This window comes from Trichosurus vulpecula, chromosome 9 (assembly GCF_011100635.1).
Source record: "Trichosurus vulpecula isolate mTriVul1 chromosome 9, mTriVul1.pri, whole genome shotgun sequence".
Classification (NCBI taxonomy): Eukaryota; Metazoa; Chordata; class Mammalia; order Diprotodontia; family Phalangeridae; genus Trichosurus; species Trichosurus vulpecula.
In genome coordinates, this window is record NC_050581.1 from 145,051,144 (window position 1) to 145,059,515 (window position 8,372).

The window sequence follows — 8,372 nt, forward strand, 5'->3', positions numbered from 1 at the left end:
TGGGACTTAATGGAAGCCAGAGAGATCAATGCTTGGAGAGGGGGAGGGAGAGCATTCCAAGCATGGGGAACAACCAGAGAAAATGTCCTGAGTGGGAGATAGAATGCCTTGTTGTGCAACAGCCAGGCAGCCATTGTCACTCGAATGAAGAGCACATGTTGGGGAGTAAGGTATAAGGAGACTAGAAAGGTAGGAGGGAGCTAGGTTATAAAAGGCTTTGAATGACAAACAGAGGGGCAGAGCCAAGATGTGGAGTAAAAGCAGGGACTCGCTTGAGCTCTCCCCCAGTCACCTCCAAATACTCTAAACAAATTCTAGAGCTGCAGAATCCACAAAATGACACAGTAAAGCAAATTTCCAGCCCAAGACAACCTGGAAGATCGACAGGAGAGGTCTGTTGCACCATTCCGAGAGAAGAGCACAGTCTGGCAAGGGCCACACTGGCACAGGCGGACAGAAGCAGGCCCCAGGGCACTGAATCACTGACAGCTGTGGTAGTTTCCAGACTTCTCAACCCACAAATGCCAAAGACAACTTAGAAGGTAAGTGGGAATGGTCTGTTTGGACCTGGGTGAGATGATCTGGCCCTAGCCCTGGGGCAATGGAGGCGGGTGGTGGTGGTGGTGGCAGCGGCAATAGCTGCTTCTGCAGTTCTAGGCCCCCAGACAGTGGGGGGATCCAGTGGCTGATCAGAGGCGGATTGCAGGGATCTCTTTGCTGGTGCTGAGGTAGGATTCTCTTGCTTTGCCCCTGCTTTGATCTGGGTCACAGTCCTGGGTGGTGGTCCTGGGGCAAGGAGGAGCACTGGTGTGGCAGAGCTTGTGGCAGCAGGGGAGAGGAAATCATCCTGACAGTTCCAGGGTAGAAAAGAGTGCTTGTGGTCACTCGCAGACCAGAGCACAGGCCAGGAGAGGAGTGAACAAATCTCCTTTGATCATACTACCTTGGAAGAACTGAAAATTTACAGGTCCCTAGAAGTATGTCTGAAAACAGCTGCACAAAACCCCTGAAGCTTGGGACAGTACATCCTCCACGTTGGAAGCAGGGTGCTACCTTAACAAAGAGCTAAAAAGTCAAGTAATTGGCTGGAAAAATGAGCAAACAAGGTAGGGGATGGGGAGGGAAATCAGACTATAGAATCTTACTTTGGTGATAAGGAAGATCAAAACATACAACCAGAAGAAGACAACAAAGTTAAAGCTCCTACATCCAAAGCCTCCAAGAAAAATATGAAATGGTCTTAGACCATAGAAGAGCTCGAAAAAGATTTTGAAAATCAAATAAGAGAAGTAGAGGAAAAATTAGGAAGAGAAATGAGGGTGATGCAAGAAAATCATGAAAAACAAGTCAATAACTTGCTAAAGGAGACCCCCCGCAAAATACCAGAGAAAATAACACCTTAAAAATAGACTAATCCAAATGGTAAAAGAGATCCAAAAAGCCAATGAGAAGAATGCTTTAAAAAGCAGAATTAGCCAAATGGAAAAGGAGTTTCAAAAGCTCACTGAAGAAAATAATTCTTTTTTTTTTTTTTTTTTTAGCCAGGGAAAAAGACAAAGTTTATTAAGGATTCGCCATAATGGGTTGTCTTAAGAAATCCCACCATTTGTGGTACCTGTTTTCACAAGCGGGCCAGATGCAGTATACTGAACTAGATTGAATCTGAGCGCCTTCATGGAGGCAAGATGAAACTTATAGACACAAAAGATTGTAGGAGGGATCTAGGGTGGTCCTGGGGTGAAGAAAATAATTCCTTAAATATTAGAATGGAGCAAAGGGAAGCTAATGACTTTATGAGAAATCAAGAAATTATAAAACAAAACCAAAAGAATGAAAAAATAGAAGACAATGTGAAATATCTCATTGGAAAAATAACTGACCTGGAAAATAAGATCCAGGAGAGAGAATTTAAAAATTATTGAACTATCTGAAAGCCATGATCAAAAAAAGAACCTAGACATCATCTTTCAAGAAATTATCAAGGAAAACTGCCCTCATATTCTAGAACCAGAGGGTAAAATAGAATTTGAAAAAATGAATGCCAACCAGAGCATTTTGTATTTGATCTTGGAGGCAATAGGAAGTCACTGTAGTCATACATAAGGATCCCTACAGACCGCATATAGACTTACCTTTAAAATGCAATGTTATCTGTGTTTTGTTGTATCTTTCACGTATTTTGTTAAATATTTCCCAATTATATTTTAATCTAGTTTGGGCTGTACTCAGGAACGTTTAGGGTGTGTGGCTTGCAGGAGGCTTGCTATAGGTGATGCAGAGTCAGGATGTACTGGTGAGGAAATTTCCTCCTCCACATTTCCCTACACCAATGAAATCATTAATCCAGTCCAAAAAAAATTTATAAGAACTAGTTTCACAGGAGCTTATTTTCAGTTATTCCATTGCCTCAAAGATTCTCATGGTTTGAGGACAGTATCAGCAATTCCTTTTGGGAGGTCATCAACAAACACCTGAATGTAACACACTCTCTGGGCTCATTCCCCCAACTCAGACATATAGGTTGGGTGCCCGGAGAGGGCGCAGATATCTCAGATTCTAGTAGTAACTCTATGTGTGTGATAATGTCTAACATGGGAACTTCCAAGTCCCCAAAGTCCCCCCATTAACAATCAGACAATAGATACAGTTCTTAGCAAAGGCATTTACTCAAATGGCTTACAAGACCAGTAGTCACAGTGCATTTCTCCCTACACGTAGGGTGCACTTTCCCTAAATACACATAGAGTCTATGGGTGGTGGATTGTGGTACAAACTTAAAGTATAATGGGAGTTAGTGAGGTACATGTATAGGAAACACTTGTAACCATGGCAACTCAGAATTCTGGAGCTGTAGTACCTTGATATCTTTTCTTTCTCTGAAGAATTCACATGAAGGTTACTTCATGAAGGGCATAGTGTTGGTAATGGACAGGTTGATTTGCTGTCTTAAGGCACAGGGGTTCTGTTGGATGTGTTGGGCTGGATAGATTGCTTGGCCACTGGATGGGCTCCCTGTAGGCTAGGGCTGCTCTGATCGATATAGATCGATCTGTTGGATTTCCTTGGCTTTCTCTTTGATGGGCAGCTGCAGTCTCCACCACCTTCAGCCTCAGGCTCAGCTGGGAGTTATTCCATCTTTTCAGAGAGAGTGCTACTGTGCTCTTTTGGAAGGAGCAAAGACCTTTAGCCTAGGATTGGCAGAAGTCCCTCTGCTCTCTATTCCCTCAGGGCTTGCTTTATTTATTTAAAAAAATTATTTTATTTTCAATTCACGGAACAAAACAAGCATTTCCATAACATAGTCCAATGAAAGAGATGATTGCACATGAAACTGCAAATCTGCTATGTACAACTTGCTATTCCCTCCAAATATACAGCAAAGTTATCATGTAAATTTTTTTTTCTTCCCCCCCACCCCAGAAGGCTACCGCTATGTAAAATTATTCTATATGTACTTCTGTTTATCAGTTTTCCCTACTCTGGACACAGATCATGTCTTTCTTATGTCCTTTATTTTTAATTCGTATGTTTATAATATTCAAAATGACTTAGTCATTCAGAATTCTTAAAACAGTATTGCTCTTACTGTATAGAATGTTCTCTTGGTTCTATTCACTTTACTCTTCACCATTTTGTGCAAGTCTTTCCATGCCTTTCTAAGATCATTGAGCTTATCATTTCTTATAGCGCAGTAGTATTACAACACAACCACATACCAAAACTTGTTCAGCCATTCCCAATTGATGGGGATCCCTGTAATTTCCAGTTCTTTGCCACCTCAGAGAGAGTCCCTATAAAAATCCCATTCATGTTTAAAGTTATAATTACTATTTATAAATTTCCCTCCATCTTACTTTTACTCACTATTTTTCTTTCTTGGCTTCTTTTTTTTTTGGTAAATACTATTTTATTTTTCCAACTATATGTAAAGATAGTTTTTAAACATTCAATTTTTTATAAGATTTTGATATTTTTATAAGATTTTTGTCCCTCCCTCCTCATCCCCTCTCCCCAAGACAGCAAGCAATTTGATGACATGTTATACATGTGCAATCACATAAACATTTCTACATTAGTCATGTTGTGAAAGAAGAAACAGAATAAAAGGGAAAATCCACAAAAACTAAAAAACAAAAAAAGTGAAAATAGTATAATGCGATCTGCATTCAGACTCCATAGTTCTTTATCTGGAGGTAGTTAGCATTTTCTGTCATGAGTCTTTTAGAATTGTCTTGGATCATTGTATTGCTGAGAAGAGCTAAGCCAATCCTAGTTGATCATTGCACAATGTTTCTGCCTCTCTTTTTATCCTATCCCTGTTACCTTATCTTCTCTCCCCATTTCCTGCCCCTCCATTTCACCCACCCCTCCAAGAGTCCCCTCTCATCCCATCCTCCCAGTCCCAATTCACACACCCCTCTAAAAGTCCCTCCCCAACCCTGTCCCACAGTTTTCTCACCTCTCTACATGTTCAGAAACCTTCTACACCCTTCCAGATGTACATGTTGTTTCCCTTTCAATCCAGATGAGAGTAAGTTTCCAACATTACCAGCCCTCCACCCCCATCTGCTTCCTCTGTTTTGGTTCTGCCTTTCTTGCCTCATTTTTATAATTACTTCATTTTACCTTTTCCTACCCAATCTTATGGTTGAGAATCACCCCATCATACACAACTCAGCCCCAATCCAAATTACCTTAGTAATGATGAGTTTTAAGAATATTGATAACATTTTCATATATATAACAAGTAAACAATTTGACCTTAATGAGAACCTTATAATTAGTCTTTAATGTTTTCCTTATATTACTTCTGGATCTTTTATATCGAATTTTCCATTGAGTTCTGGTCTTTTTGTTACAAATACATGAAAGTCTTTCAGTTTGTCAAATGTCCATTTTTTTTTGTTCAGGATTATAATTCAACTTTTTTGGGTAAGTTATTCTTGGATGCAACCCTCACTTTTTTGCTCTTTGAAATATAATGTTCCAAGACCTATGGTCTCTTAGAGTAAAAGCTGCTAGGTCTTGTGAAATCTTGGCTGTATTTCTACAGTATTTAAATTTTTTTTCTTGTTGTTTGAAATATTTTCTCTGTAACCTGGGAGTTTTAAAACTTGGCCATGACATTTCTTTTTTTTAATTAATTAATTAAATTAATTTAATATATTTAGTTTTCAGCATTGATTTTCACAAGAGTTTGAATTTTGAATTTTCTCCCCATTTCTACCCACCCCCCCACTCCAAGATGGTGTATATTCTGGTTGCCCTGTTCCCCAGTCAGCCCTCCCTTCTGTCATCTCACTCCCCTCCCATCCCCTTTCCCCTTCCTTTCTTGTAGGGCAAGATAAATTTCTATGCCCCATTGCCTGTGTATCTTATTTCCTAGTTGCATGCAAAACCTTTTTTTTTTGTTTTTGCGTCTGTTTTTAAAAACATCTGTTTTTAAAACTTTGAGTTCCAAATTCTCTCTCCTCTTCCCTTCCCACCCACCCTCCCTAAGAAGGCAAGCAATTCAACATAGGCCACATGCATATCACTATGTAAAACCCTTCCACAATACTCATGTTGTGAAAGACTAACTATGTTTTGCTCCTTCCTAACCTATCCCCCTTTATTCAATTTTCTCCCTTGACTCTGTCCCTTTTTGAAAGTGTTTGTTTTTGATTTACCTCCTCCCCCTATCTGCCCTCCCTTCTATCATCCCCCCTTTTTTATCTTCTTCCTCCTTCTTTCCTGTGGGGTAAGATACCCAATTGAGTGTGTATGTTATTCCCTCCTCAGGTCAAATCTGATGAGAGCAAGATTCACTCATTCCCCCTCACCTGCCTCCTCTTCCCTTCCTACAGAACTGCTATTTCATGCCACTTTTATTGCGAGATAATTTACCCCATTATATCTCTCCCTTTCTCCCTCTCTCAATATATTCCTCTCTCAAACCCTTAATTTGATTTTATTTTTTTAGATATCATCCCTTCATATTCAACTCACCCTGTGCCCTCTGTCTATATATATATGTATATATGTATATGTAATATATATATGTATACATATATATACACACATACACACATATGCATATATATGTGTATATATGTATATATATACATATATATATATATATATATGTATATGCATATTCCCTTCAGCTACCGTAGTACTGAGGTCTCATGAATCATGCACATCATCTTTCCATGTAGGAATGTAAACAAAACAGTTCAACTTTAGTAAGTCCCTTGTGATTTCTTTTTCTTGTTTACCTTTTCATGCTTCTTTTGATTCTTGTGTTTGAAAGTCAAATTTTCTATTCAGCTCTGGTCTTTTCACTAAGAAAGCTTGAAAGTCCTCTATTTTATTGAAAGTCCATATTTTGCCTTGGAGCATGATACTCAGTTTTGCTGGGTAGGTGATTCTTCGTTTTAATCCTAGCTCCATTGACCTCTGGAATATCGTATTCCAAGCCCTTCGATCCCTTAAGGTAGAAGCTGCTAGATCTTGTGTTATTCTGATTGTGTTTCCACAATACTCAAATTGTTTCTTTCTGGCTGCTTGCAGTATTTTCTCCTTGATCTGGGAGTTCTGGAATTTGGCAACAATATTCCTAGGAGTTTTCTTTTTGGGATCTATTTGGGGAGGCGATCTGTGGATTCTTTCAATTTCTATTTTGCCCTGTGGCTCTAGGATATCAGGGCAGTTCTCCTTGATAATTTCTTGAAAGATGATATCTAGGCTCTTTTATTGATCATGGCTTTCAGGTAGTCCAATAATTTTAAAATTATCTCTCCTGGATCTGTTTTCCGGGTCAGCGGTTTTTCCAATGAGATATTTCACATTGTCTTCCACTTTTTCATTCCTTTGGTTCTGTTTTGTGATATCTTGATTTCTCATAAAGTCACTAGCTTCCACTTGCTCCAATCTAATTTTTAAGGTAGTATTTTCTTCAGTGGTGTTTTGGACCTCCTTTTCCATTTGGCTAATTCTGCCTTTCAAGGCATTCTTCTCTTCATTTGCTTTCTGGAGCTCTTTTTCCATTTGAGTTAGTCTATTTTTTAAGGTGTTGTTTCCTTCAGTATTTTTTTCTGCATTTTTATGGGTCTCCTTTAGCAAGTCATTGACTTATTTTTCATGGTTTTCTCACATCATTCTCATTTCTCTTCCCAATTTTTCCTCTACTTCTCTAACTTGCTTTTCCAAATCCTTTTTGAGCTCTTCCATGGGCTGAGACCAGTTCATGTTTTTCTTGGAGGCTTTTGATGTAGACTCTTTGACTTTATTGACTTTTTCTGGCTGTATGTTTTGGTCTTCTTTGTCACCAAAGAAAGATTCCAAAGTCTGAGACTGAATCTGAGTGCGTTTTTGCTGCCTGGCCATGTTCCCAGACAACTTACTTGACCCTTGAGTTTTTTGTCAGGGTATGATTGCTTGTAGAGTGAAGAGTACTTTGTTCCAAGCTTGAGGGGATGTGCTGTTGTTTTCAGAGCTATTTCTATACAGCCAGCTCTACCACACCAGCACTCCTCCTTTTCCAAGAACCACCAACCTGGACCTGACTCAGATCTTAAGCCGACTCTGTACTTCTGCTCTGATCTGCCACTTAATTCCTCCCACCAGGTGGGCCTGGGGCCAGAAGCAACTGCAGCTGTAGTTCTGTAGCTGCACCACCTCTGCTGCTCCCGGGGCAGTGTCCGAACTGCGAACTCCTTTCACTCTGTCCCTGCAGTTTTTCCCACTAACCTTCTCTGTTGTCTTTGGTGTTTGTGGTTTGAGAAGTCTGGTAACTTCCATAGATCACTGATTCAGGGTGCTAGGGCCTGTTCCGCTTGGCTCCTGGTCTGGTTGGTGCTGCCACCGCCCACGTAGGGCTCCACTCCCCTCTGCTCCTCTCTGTTCCCAGCTCCATGTGCGATAGACCTCACCCAGCAACCATCCAGGCTGTCTTGGGCTGGAGCCCTGCTTCCCTCTGCTATTTTGTGGGTTCTGCAGTTCTAGAATTGTCCACAGCCATTTTTTATAGGTTTTTGGAGGGACTTGGCAGGGAGCTCATGCAAGTCCCTGCTTTCCAGCCGCCATCTTGGCTCCACCTCCCGGCTATGACATTTCCGTAAGTTTTCTTCCTGGGATCTCTTTCAGGTGGTGAACAGTAGATTTTTTTCTATTTTTACTTTACCCTCTTGTTCTAGAGCTCCAGGGCAATTTTCCTTAACAATTTCTTATAATACTGTATACATATTCTTTTTTTGATCATAACTTTCAGGTAGTCTGACAATTCCTACATTGTCTCTCCTCAATCTGTTCTCCAGATCAATTGTTTTCTAAAGAGATGTTTCAGATTCTCTTCTATTTTTTTCTAGTTTTATTATTTTTTGGTGTCTTTA